Raw genomic sequence first — 11,292 nt, 5'->3', positions numbered from 1 at the left:
CCGCCTGCCCTCCCTCCTTCACTCACTCTCTTCCTCTCTCCCTTTAAACAGCAAGCAGCTCCTGCCTTTGCTCCTCAGATAAACTCTGGTGCTCAACCCCGACCTCCTGGTTGAGAAGCCCACGTGCACCAATGTGTTCACACAAAGATGGAGAAGCCTGTGTGAGTGTGAATCTGGGGGTCCTTCTGGTCCATGTCCGGGTCCCACAGTGACTGTCCTCTGTGAGCACGTGAGGTGTGATTCCATCCTACACGTCACACACAGGTCCTCCTGCTTCCCCGAGGGCCCTGTCCCCTTGCGTGCCCTGGATTTGGGAGGAGCCATGACGCCTGGCTCAGGCATCTGTTCCAGCTTCTCCTGAGAGCCCTCTCACCACGAGCAGGGCGTTGGGTGCAGCCTCCTAGCTTATGGGGATGTCCTGGCCCTTCTCCAGACAGGCGACTCCCCTCTGAGCTTGAGGATTGGGAGGAGCCCCTGCCTGCACACGCCATGTCCTCATGGGTCTCCAAGGACCCCGTTCTTGGAAGCCCAGCCCAGATCCATGCTTGACCATGCTCTGCTCTGAGGTCAGCCTCCTGCCTCCCTGCGACGCTCTGTGTGCTCAGCACCTGCCGCCCATCCTGAGTGGACTCCGAGCTGTGGCCTCCTCTCAGGCTCTGCAGGAGTCCAGCTCCCTGGTCTCGACGCCTGTCTAGGAACCAGCTCGTCGGCCACCTCTGTCCCATTTTGTGAAACAGGAAGCTGTTGGGTCTGGAAACAGCGGAGAGATTCCTGAGTCCCAGCCCTGCCTGACATTCGGGATGTCCGGTTGCATGGAAATTGCAAAACATAACAATGAATCCTTTTCAGAGAAACTGCTTCCCACAGAATGCACGGGGTTTGTCAGACCAGAAACCGTGAGTCGCCATTTGTGGGAAACTGACTTGAACTGCCCTCCGCTATTTTCTCCTGTCGATGATGCAGTGGCTCCACTTCCTTTGAGGACTCGCTTCTAGTCGGCCCTGGGAGAAGGTGGGTCAGAGCTGTCCCTGTGGAGGACGTTGCTCAGGAGCCTCTGGGTCAAAGCGCAGTGGACAGCAGCGGGCAGGGACCTGTCCTGGGAGTTTCGGGGACTCCAAGGCAGCCTGGGGCACAGCCATGGGCACGGCTGGGCAGCAGGTCTGGCTTCCTCGGAAGGACGTTGCTCCCCCTTTCCAGGCAGCCGCTCGGGAGGAAGCAGCTTCCGGAAGGCTGAGGACTGAGCTTGAGTTCTGAGCCTCTCCTGCTGCCCACGTGCCGCTCCAGAGGCGCAGAACCCGGTCCCTGCGGCCATGCCCCCCCTTTCCTGGGAACTCAGTTACCCGTTCATCAGGACGACAGAGTGCCCCAAAAATAACTAAAAAGAGGACAAAATTAGGTTTCCTCTGAGCTTCCCAAGTGTCCATGTTGCCCTGCGTCCACTGCTCTAGACCCAAGGTGAGCAGAACATCATGGGGGAAGGTGGGGCCGAGACGAGCTCTCGGCTCCTGGAGGCTGGGAAGAAGAGATGATGGACAGACAGACAGACAGACAGACAGGTAGATGGAGCTGGAAAACTAGTGAGAAAAAAGGAACAGAAGGTAGGAAAGAAGAGAGGGAGGCAGCGCAGAGGCCAGGGACAGGGCAGAGTCCGTGTGCACGCACGGCCTCCACCCAGGGGATCCGGCCACAGCCTCCAGCACCCCGGGAGCTTTGAGGATGGTCCGTGCAGTTTGGAGGCTGCTCTCGGGCAGGGCTGTGGAGGAGCCAGCACTCGCTCAGCCTGTCGTTTGGAGAACGTGGTATGTTTCTGCGTTTGCACCTGGAAACGGTGACCCTGGCCTGTCACCCCAGCGTACCCGTGAGCTCCTGGGTTCCTCCCGCTGCGTCACGGGTTCCGCTTCCCTTCCTTACCTTTTATTCCCCAGCCTTTCCAGGGAAGATGCCCGACCACGTTTCCTGCACCGCATCAGAAATCTGCTCAACACCGACTCTCTGGGGCGATCCCAGGTCCCCGGAGAGCAAGACCACTGGGTTCAGGAGCTCAGAGGTCACCAGGAGGACGCCCGAGGGCAGACGCGGCCGGGAAGGTCAGGCCGTGGCCAGCGGCCTGCCGCGCACTGCCCTCACCGCTGTGGCGGGCTCGCTCTTCCTGACCAGGGTCAGACGATACAGAATCAGGAGCAGCAGCTGCCGCCTTGATGGGGGAAGCGGTCATGGCGGATGGCTGACCACTCAGCTCTCCAGGCTCCACGAGAGCCCGATCCCCACGCCCACACCTGCATTGCTGTGTCCTCCAGGAGGCCACTGGGCCCCGTCACCACTGAGCACGGGGCGTCCTGTCCACTCCTCCCTGAGCCAGCGCCTCCTGCCCCTCCGAGAAGCACCAGCCTCCTCTCGGGCTCCAGCTGGCCCGGACCACCCGCCTCTTCCACGCCCAGCATCTTCTACAGACTGGCCTTTCTGCCTCCTGGCCCCTCTTCTGGGCATGGTCTGCTCTGGTCTTGGCCACGTTTTGCTCCCGGATTCCTGAGACTCGAACATGGAGGACGTCCTCCCAGCGGCCAGCACGAAGCCAGAGACCGTAGCTCTGCCACCCGGAGCCGAGCTCCAGGCCAGAGCTGGACCCTCCCCGGCCACAGAGCTGTCCAGGGGCCGTGAGCGCAGCCCCTCCTGGGTCTGGGGACGGCTGGGGCTGCCCTGACCCCGGGTGGCCCGGGACGCCTGTCCTGAGCTCTGACCCTCCTCGGACTCAGCACCTTCTCCATGAGACCCGGGAACGTCTCTCCAGGACCTGCCCTCGCCCGGCTGGTGGGGACGTCCATTTCTGTGGCCCTGGTCCTTCTGCTCGGCCGCGTGGGACCCTCCGGGAGCCTCTCTGGAAGGTCCTGCAGCCCTGGACAGCTCCGTGCAGACCTGGCTCGCTGGACGGAGTGGAAGTGGCCTCAGCTGCAGGGAGCGTGGGCCACTGCAGAGGACAGGCCTCCACGGCTTCAGGCTGGGCAGCCTGGCCAAGGCCACCTGGAGGGCCAACACGGCCACACCAACAGTGCTGACCAGCCAGGAGTCGGGCACCACCACCTCCTGGGCCCGTTGTGGTGCCCAGGAGGGACAGCCCAGAGGCCTCATGGACCAGCTCCTGGCCTGGGGACATCTCGGCCTCCGTGGGCAGCGTCAGCCGGGGCTCTGCCCCGTGGAGACCAGGAAGACCCACCTGCTCCGGCCGCACCTCCGTGACCGGCCAGCGGGCTGAGCTCTGGGGGGACGGACCTCTCCAGGGAAGGTGGACTGAGCCACGGGGTGCGCCTTGGGGACCAGGGAGACACCATGGCCGCAGCCGGGCAGCCCCAGGTGACCACTGATGGAACCTGGCCGAGCTCAGCTCCTCCACATGCCCGGGAGGCCTGGGTCCTGGGGTCATGGGACCACGACAGCGAGGACACCTGCCGTGTCCTCCGGTGGCCCCAGCGACGGTCCCCGGGCCCCTCCGTGCCCGTGCGCGGCGCCGGCCGTCAGCTCTGCCTCTGGCAGAGACTTTTGCTGGGCCCGGGCTCCCTGGGCTCCTGCAGCCTCTCCTGCTCCGCTGGACGCGTCTGGTGCAGTCCAGCTGGAGGGGCCACCAGCAGCCAGGCCTCTGACAGCCGCCCCTCTCTTCTTGCTCCGTCTCCGTATCTGATCACAGGTGCCGCTGCCCACCCTCGGCTCTGCTGCCCCTGGTCAGCCTTCGCAGGACGCTGGGTGCTGGCCCAGCCTCTGGGCCCGCAGCCTGGGTCTCCCTGAGTCGCGCTCTGTGGTCACCCGGCTCCTGGGCCGGGACCCCAGCTCTGCCTGGGGGGCTCCGAGCTGCAGGCTGGGCTCTGTGTCCTCCACGTGTCTCGGTCCCCGGACACCCAGCTCCCGGTCCTCAGCCTCGGCCGGGCTCCGGGTTTCACTGGGGAATCTGGACACGTCTCTGCCGCTGGCCCTTCTGGTCGGAACTGTCCGGTGGCGCAAGGTGTGTGCTGGCAGCACTAGGCCTGTGTGTCGTCACCCGCGGGGTGTCCCAGCCGAGAGTGACAGCCAATGATCTGGTCTGCCCCATCCTGAAATGAGGAAGCCCAGGAGGGACGGGAGGGGACCACAGAGAAAAGGGAAGCCGTGGACCCGAGACGGTGCATTCGGCTCCGTGAAGCCCGGGGCGTCCACGGGCTGGAGGTGGAGAGGGGACTTCAAGATGGCGGCCTGAGGCTGGAGGCTCGAGGCACGAGTAAGGACAGCTGTGGAGGCTGGAGGCCGGGTGGTGGACACGCGGGTCCCTTGCTCCGTGGTCTTTGGAACTGCGGAGGCAGCTCTGTGCGGATGAGGCCTGGAGGCCGATCGGGGGCTCTGCTGTGGGACCTGAGGGCGGGAATCGGGGCTCACAGCTTGAGGGCGTCGGGGGAAGGAGTGACCGGGAACTGTCCAGTGTCTCAGGGGCTCTGCACTCGGGGGTCTGCATCAGCTCTGGAACGAGAGGCTGCATTTGGAGGAGTTGTGGGGACCCTGACCTGTCCTGGGAGTGGCCCTAGCCCAGCCAGGGCGGCCACCTTGAGGATCCAAGTTTCCTCCGTCCAGGCTGCCCCTGGGCCAGCAGCGTCAGCAGCCCCAGGCGCCTCTTAGCAAGGAGCCTCCCATCTCTCAATCCCCCATCGGCTGCTGGGACCCCCGGGCCTCGGCAGCTCTGGGTCCAGGGCCGGCCGACCTCCACGGCCGGCGGGAGGGAAGCAACCTGCCAGGGGCAGCCTGGGAGTCAGGCCTCCGTTACTGTAAGAGAAAGCCGGAGGCGGCCCAGCCCACGAGGCAGAGAGGTTCACCTCAGAGGCGGCAGAGTCCAGGCTGGCTGGGGGCTCTCTTCCCCGTCCAGTAGGGCTGGAAGGGACAGGGGCCTTGGGGGGCCAGAGGTGGCGGCAGAAAGGACCAGACGCTGGGCCAGGTCCTGTTTCACGAGAAGCTGTCCCCTCTGCTTCTGTGGGACGGAACTCAGTCCCTGGAGCGGGACCGAGGCCGGGTCCCCGTGATACCCATCCCCTCTCGTGGGGGTCCTGCGTCCAGCACCCGAGAGGCCAAACACCGTCTGATCTCCGTCATTGGTCCTACCCGGAGAAGCCCCAGAGGGGGAAATGGCTGCTTGGTCTCCAGGGACCGCGGGGGGCAGAATAGGGACCCGAGGGGTCCGGGGCCTCCCTGTGGGGTGCGGGGAGCACTCTGGAGGTAGGCAGGGTGGCCCCGACGGCAGCGCTGCTAAGTGCCCCTGCACCTCCCCCTGGGCTTGGGTGGACCTCAGTCTTGATTTTCTCTGGTGCTGGGGACGGAGTCCTGGCCGGCGGGTGGGCAAGGGCTCCCCCCTGAGCCCCACCCAGAGTCTTTTAATCCAGTTAGGAAAACTTCCCGCCAAACGGGACACAGGAAAGAAGCGGACAGCCCCAGCTCGGGGTTTTCCGGGCAATTCCGTGAACTGCCCGCAGCCCAGCGGCTGGGACCATCTCGGGCAGCCCTGACCGCTTCCCAAGGAGCCCCCTGTGTCTGGGTTGGGGTTTTTTTTTTTGGTGGGGGGAGAAAGTGGTCCAAATCCTTCACCCAAACCCCCCAAGAGAAGACCCGCCGTCTCCCTGCCGGCGGCTCCTGGCGCAGATGCAGGGACCTGGCTCTGGACGGCTGGGTTTTTCAAGTTTCCACAAGTTCCTGGTCTTTCTCCATCTTAGAGCAAGTGGAAGGTCCCGGGAAGGAAGTAAAATGCGGAACTGGCCGCCCACGGCGTGAGGTTCCCTCAGCTTCTGAGAAGGTGCCCAGCCCCCACCGGCACCTGCTAGGGCGCCGACCCTGACCCGAGATGCTGGACGCGGTGTGGGGTGGTATCTTTTGCTTCTGCCCAGCTTGGAGTCTCCGGCTGGGTCCCCTGTCTCCTCAGGCTAAGAAGAGAAAAAGCACAGGCGTTTCTGCAAATGCACAGACTCAGGTGTGCAGGAGGGATACCGGGAGGAAAAGGAGCCCGTGTTCAGGAGGGACCCCAGCACAGGGCCTCGGCCATCAACCCCAGGAGGAGGAGGCCCAGGCATGAGCACAGCTTTGCCCCGGGGTTGAACTCGGCTCCTGCTCCTGATGGCGTCCCTGTGGTTTGGAGGAAGGGTCCACGCAGAGGTGGCCACGTTGGAGAGAAGGCAGGGAGCAGGCACCAGGGTGGGTGATGGGCCTCCCCAGGGCCCAGGAGGGCCAGCTGAGCTGGACACGGGGTGCTGCAGCCTTGGGTGACTCTGGAGAAGGTCCAGGGGAGAAGGGGCTTCTTCGGACTCTGCCAGCTGCTGACCTTGTCCACACAGGACAAGGGTGGGCAGGACTAGAGAGGAGCTTCCAGGAGAGCGGGGCGAGAGGGGAGCTGGGGTGCCCGGGGTGGACGGCTGGGCCGCAGGGCAGGTCCCTGGGGTGGACGTGTGGGCACAGGCTGCCGGGGCACCTGGGATGGGGGCTCCGCTGAGGGAGGCCCCCAGGTGCACGCAGATGACAGCGGGCGGTCAGCAGAGGCTCCTCTGCAGGACAAGCAGGCCCGGGAGCGCCCCAGCCCAGAGTCCAGGTGGTGAGCTGCAGGTGGGACCTACGGGTGACCAGGGGCTCCGACGAGGGACGGAGGACCCCGTGTTCCCAGGCGTCTGTGGAGCAAGGAGCCCAGTGACCCGCCCAGGGGGTCTGGGAGGGAGAAGCCGCCCCCGAGCTGGACAGGGTCAGCGGCAGGAGGAGGACGCAGCTCTGTGCCGACGGGAGGCAGCGGGCAGATGGGCCTCGCTGCCCCGCGTCTAAGGGCGTCCAGGAGGCGGAGCCCCGACCCAGGCCCGCCTCCTCTGCAGCTCCACGGAGCCACCTCTGCCGGCCGGTCCGCCTGGGAGTCTGCCCACAGGCGGCCCTGCCTCCTGAGCACGGAGCCTGCACGGGCGGCCAGCCCCGCCCAGAGTCGACCCTTGTCCTTCCTCTTTTCCTTGGTCAGTGACTCTTTGCGATGTTATGAAACTTAAAAAAAAATACGGGCGAGTCAGAGGCGTCGGCGGGGCGTGGGTGCAGGGCGGGCGCGCAGGGCTGGGCGGCGGCTCGCGCTGACCCGGGACCTCTGCGCGGAAGGGGTCCAGCCGCCCCGGAGGCCGGTTTCTCTGGGCTCCGGTCACCTCCCCCGGTCCTTCTGTTCTGCCTGAGCTTTTCCCGTCCAGCTCGGTCGTGCGTCCCCTTCGGGCGGATCTGGGGCTTAGTGCGCATCCTGCAGAAGAGGAGCCGGGGTCCCTGGAGTCTGCAGCCCCCGCCTCAAAGCCCCGCAGCGGGCGGCGCGCCGGAAGCAACGCCCCTTTTGCATTCAAAAAGCTGCCTTTGTGCAAAGGCGAAGGGAAGGAGAGGCACTTCCTTACAAGCTTTTGGTGACCCAGGGCGACTGGCCTTGCCCAATCTGCAGCCTTTTTGGAATGGAGGCCCAGGAGGAAGGCCGAGGAGGAAAGATCCCTCCGCGGACTCCGGTGGGAGCGGTTCCCGGAGCGCGCATGGTCCCTGGGCGCGGTTCGCACGGGGCTGCCTGGAGTCTCGGGGCGGCGAGGTGGCGCGGGCTGTCCGCGGACTCAGGAGCCTGGTGACTGTTCAAGCCGATCTTTGCATTTCCAAGATGTAGAGTCAAGGTCGGCCGCTGCCGAAGGGGCGTCCACGCTGTGCTTAAAATATCATGTTTCTCCGGTCGGGCGCTGTGGGGCTATGCCTGTCATCGCCGCGGCTGGGGAGGCTGAGGCAGGAGGATGGCGAGTTCAAAGCCAGCCTCAGCCACTGCGAGGCGCTAAGCAACGCATGGAGACAGGGACGAAGTCGGGGGCGATCCTCCAGCCGATTCGCTAGCCGCGTACACTTTTTCTGATCCGAGAGTCCTGCCGATTGGAAACCTGTGCATCTCAGGTAAAGTTGGTCTCTCGCCTCCAAAGCAGCTGTAAACAGTGGGCGCTCATTGTGGCATGCTCAGCTTTTCTGAATGTTTCATATAAAAACTATGCAGTTGTTTTTTTGATTTTTTTATCTGTTCTGATGAGTTGCCATGACAGCAGAAGGCCCTGGTGCATTTTGACAGATCAGACATAAATGGAGGGTCGTCTCTCATTTTTCTGACTGTCCATGTTGCAGGATCACATGGTCATGCAGTCACACATTCACATGAGTCACCATGTCTGTCCACTCGACTGTCCTTCCTGCCCCACACCCTTCCCTCCCTTCACTCCCTCTACCTAATCTAAGTAACTCTGTTCTTCCCTATCCACCCCTTTATAGTGAATTAGCATCCGCATACCAGAGAGAACATTCAGCCTTTGGTTTTTTGGGTTTGGCTTATTTCACTGAGCATGATATTCTCCAGCTCCATCCATTTACCAGCAAATGCCATCATTTCATTCTTCTTTAGGGCTGAGTAATATTCCACTGTGTAGATGTACCACAGTTTCTTTATCCATTCGTCTGTTAAAGGGCACCTAGGCTGGTTCTATAGTTCAGCTACTGTGAATTGAGTTGCTATAAACACTGATGTGGCTGTGTCACTGCACTGTGCTGATTTTAAGTCCTTTGGGTATAAACCGAGGAGTGGGATAGCTGGGTCAGATGGTGGGTCCATTCCAAGTTTCCTGAGGAGTGTCCACACTGCTTTCCAGAGTGGCCGCAGCAATTTGCCGTCCCAGCAGCCACGTGTGAGTGGACCTTCTCCCCACCATGCGATTTTATGTTTCCTGGGGACCACCGAGCCCCGTCTCTGCATTAGTCCGCGAATATCCGTGTTACTGAGGAACTTCTCCCGCACCGTGAATCCCCGGACGAGTTCTTCTACTTTGTTCTGTGTCAAGGGGGAAAAAATCTAAAACCGGAAATCTTAAAAAAAAAAAAAAAAAAAAACAAACCCTAATACTTGGGTCTGGGGACCCGGGGGGTTAGCTCAGTGATGAACTGTCCCCATCGCACCCATGGGCAGCGCCGGTTCCAGCCACAAGGCTGCGTTGAAAATGGAAAACAAAGGAAAAAATCAAGGACGACTCGTTAGAACAAATAAAAGACGTGAATCCAAAGAACTGAAGGGAATTCTGTCCCCTAAGTTCTTGGTTCAGCCGCGGAGTCCACTCTGACTGCAGAGGACGGGGACAGCGAAGAGCAGCCCGAGCAGGCCAGTCGGATCCAGCCTCTGCTGGACCCCGGGTCCGGCCGGACGGACCCTCGGGCAGGACCTGGGCGGCCGAGGGGCCGGGGCAGAGGCGGGACGAGCCCCAGGCAGTGAGGGGACTCGACCTTTGTCACTTCTGCTTCTTGGAAAGAGGATGCTGGGGAAGGAGAAGCCACCCACCACTGAGGGACAGTGATGTCCCCAGGACGTCCACACCCTGACCCCACGAGGAGACGGGATGACGCCCAGGGACGTCCAGGTCCTGACCCCTGATGGGAGGGGGGAGACGCTCTGCTCTCAGCCGTGGCCTGCTCGTCACCTCCGGCTGTGGGGACGGTGGCCTGAGAAAGTCCACGTAGAGTGACGTTCCTTCACGCTGTGGCCTTTTCCCTCCGCAGTGCCCCGTGCTCCCCGGGGCCGCCCTCCGAGGCTGCTGCTGACCCTCCTCCTCTCCGTGCTGCTGGGACCGTCCTCCCTGGGGACCCAGGAGCCACCAGGTGAGTGCGGGGACGTGGCTGGGCCTTTCGACCACACCTGGGCCGGGGTTTGCTTCACTGTTGGCCAGCCGGGTGACCGTGAGGGTCAGTACCCAGACTGGCCAGGACCGGGGATGGGGCTCAGGGTGCAGAACCCACCTCCCCAAGGGTAGATGCGCCGCGGCTGCATTCGATCAGGGAACAGAGAGGCCGAGACAGTCACAGAAAGCCACACAGCTGCGGAGACTCAAGCCGGCATCCGTCCTTCTGAAAGTCACTCGGATCCCTTTGCTTGCCACTCGGGGTCTCGCCAGGGAGCCCGGGCTGGTCTCAACCTCCCCTGGCCTCGGGGAATCCCAAGCACATGGCAGCAAGAGACCAGGCCCAGGACTCTGCACGCTGAGGTATGGACGGTCCAGGTGGCCAGCGGCCAGCGCTAACGGGACAGAGGGAACTGGACCCCCGACCGGCAGAGACCAGCAGAGAAGCCCTTCACCTGCAGCCCCCAGCCCCGGAGCCAGCGGCACTAGGTCAGGCCTGCAGGGAGGCAGGTGGCTGGGTCTCGGTGACACACTGCCCGAGCCGCGTCCTTCCTAAGGAGCAGGAGGTCTGCAGGCTGGCCATCCGACAGCCGGGGCTGCACCTGCTGGCTCAGTTTGGCCATCGGAATCCCAAGATGGTGCCGGGCATGGGGTGGGCATCCAGGCAACCCGGCGAAGGAGGCTTTCACCACAAAGCCACTCTGAAGATATCAGTGACCATTAACCCACAAATGGACCGACCACTCCAGGCTGGCATTTCAAGGTCCCCACCGGCTCCTCCACTAAGGCCTGACACAGGGGCGTCTGTTTCAACCAGAACGGAGACCCCGGCACCAGGGATGGAACGAGGCCCGGCTGGAAGAGAAGGCCCCGGGGACCAGGAGCTGGACAGTCCACCAGAGAAACGGCCCTGGACCGTCCCGAGGGCCACAGCCAGATGCGGCCCCCGCAGGGGGTACAGGCAGCGCCCGCGGGGCAGGAGGGCCTCCCTCCACCCTGCCCAGGGTCCCTGGCTGCTCGTGAAAATGGAATCGGTGGAAAAGAGCTGAAGAGAGTGTGTGTGTGGACAGGAGGAGGCCCAGAGGCAGGGCCGGGCGGGTCACGCTCGGCGGGCGAAGACCTGGGCGGCCGTGCAGGGTGGGCAGAGGGTCAGCCCTCCTGGGCACAGCCGGGGCTCAGCCAGCTGGGCTCCGAGTCCTCTGTGTCCTCAGAGAGAAGGAGGCTCCTTCCTCCAGGTGCAGGGAGGCCCCTGTCCAGGAGGGTCTCATGGCCTCTCCAGGGGAGGCCAGAGGGTCCTTCCCAGGTGTGACCTGCCCCAGGGGACGTCAGAGGGTCCTTCCCGGGTGTGACCTGCCCAGGGGAAGTCAGAGGGTCCTTCCCGGGTGTGACCTGCCCAGGGGAGGTCAGAGGGTCCTTCCCAGGTGTGACCTGCCCAGGGGAGGTCAGAGGGTCCTTCCCGGGTGTGACCTGCCCAGGGGAGGTCAGAGGGTCCTTCCCGGGTGTGACCTGCCCAGGGGAGGTCAGAGGGTCCTTCCCGGGTGTGACCTGCCCAGGGGAGGTCAGAGGGTCCTTCCCAGGTGTGACCTGCCCCAGGGGAGGCCAGAGG

The 11,292-nt window shown here is 63.5% G+C and overlaps 2 protein-coding genes across 4 annotated transcripts in view; one reads left to right on the top strand and one right to left on the bottom strand.

The window, feature by feature from the left end:
* SLC25A6 (solute carrier family 25 member 6) overlaps positions 1-11,292 on the bottom strand; it is a 248,017-nt gene that overhangs the window by 179,005 nt on the left and 57,720 nt on the right. The gene's annotated exons all lie outside the window — the stretch shown is intronic.
* CSF2RA (colony stimulating factor 2 receptor subunit alpha) overlaps positions 9,557-11,292 on the top strand; it is a 15,688-nt gene continuing 13,952 nt past the window's right edge. Inside the window, exon 1 of the mRNA XM_079125018.1 lies at positions 9,557-9,666. The gene's annotated coding sequence lies outside the window, so the exon portion shown is untranslated. The remainder of the gene's footprint in view (positions 9,667-11,292) is intronic.

The sequence above is a fragment of the Sciurus vulgaris genome (genome assembly GCF_902686455.1).
Source record: "Sciurus vulgaris genome assembly, chromosome: X".
Classification (NCBI taxonomy): Eukaryota; Metazoa; Chordata; class Mammalia; order Rodentia; family Sciuridae; genus Sciurus; species Sciurus vulgaris.
Note: the sequence above shows the minus strand (reverse complement) of the source record. Positions and strands in the feature narration are given on the sequence as shown.